This window comes from Aplysia californica, unplaced genomic scaffold (assembly GCF_000002075.1).
Source record: "Aplysia californica isolate F4 #8 unplaced genomic scaffold, AplCal3.0 scaffold01295, whole genome shotgun sequence".
NCBI lineage: Eukaryota > Metazoa > Mollusca > Gastropoda > Aplysiida > Aplysiidae > Aplysia > Aplysia californica.
Genome location: NW_004798565.1, coordinates 106,324 through 107,576, shown reverse-complemented (window position 1 = coordinate 107,576; position 1,253 = coordinate 106,324).

Here is a 1,253-nt window from a genome sequence, read left to right as displayed (position 1 = left end):
TGTATAATATATTGTACTCACGGTTAGTGTATAATATATTGTACTCACGGTTGGTGTATAATATATTGTACTCAAGGTTGGTGTATAATATATTGTACTCAAGTTTGGTGTATAATATATTGTACTCACGTTTGGTGTATAATATATTGTACTCACGGTTGGTGTATAATATATTGTACTCAAGGTTGGTGTATAATATAGTGTACTCAAGTTTGGTGTATAATATATTGTACTCACGGTTAGTGTATAATATATTGTACTCACGTTTGGTGTATAATATATTGTACTCACGGTTAGTGTATAATATATTGTACTCAATGTTGGTGTATAATATATACCCACGGATGTTGTATAATATATTGTACTCACGGTTGGTGTATAATATATTGCACTCACGGTTGTTGTATAATATACTCACGATCGGTGTATAATATATACTCACGGTTGGTGTATAATATACTCACGATCGGTGTATAATATACTCACTGGTGAGTTTGATGATGGCGTAGTATGCTACACCAAGCACGGTTTGATGGTTTAACCCTATCCGTACGCCCTGGGGTCATTTTGTACCCCCGGGGTTGTATTCTTCACAATTTAGAATACTTCTAGTACGAAGATCTCTTTGAAACCCTTCAGTATTACTCAAAAATCCATTTTGACAGACTGCTATCATGCTAAGCGTACGGATCAGAGTAGCGAATAAATTTCCTCTTTGGAAAGTGGTGACCCAGAGTTCTCTATGTCGTATGGATACGATCGTAAAACACGACGTCCGGATAGGGTTAAAGACGTCTTCTTAAAACACCTGCCCTTCGGGAAATCGTACGCAACCCGGAACATTAAAGATAACGTTGAATTCTCACAACAGCATAAGGTCCTAATATGAGGGCCAGAACATTGTAACTCTAGAGTAAGCAATATGTGTCAGGACGCAGTGAAATCAGGCGATCGTCAAATTAATTCAAACAAACATACAATTATTGTTCTGCCCGCTGGGCAAGTTTTATCGATTGTTTTTCCTCCGCAGCGCGCATTTTATGTCCATCTAAAAGCACATTTCTGTATGGATTTTACAGTAAAATGTTGATTATTATCATCAATGCCTTTCACCCCTGGCAGGGTATAGGCCACATGCAAGCTCCTTCCATTTATCTCTGTCCTGAGCCATCCTTCCAAGCTCATTCCAAAAATGTTGATGAAACGCACCAAAAAAAAGTAAATTTCCAGATTTCAAGGACACGTAAGCGTGG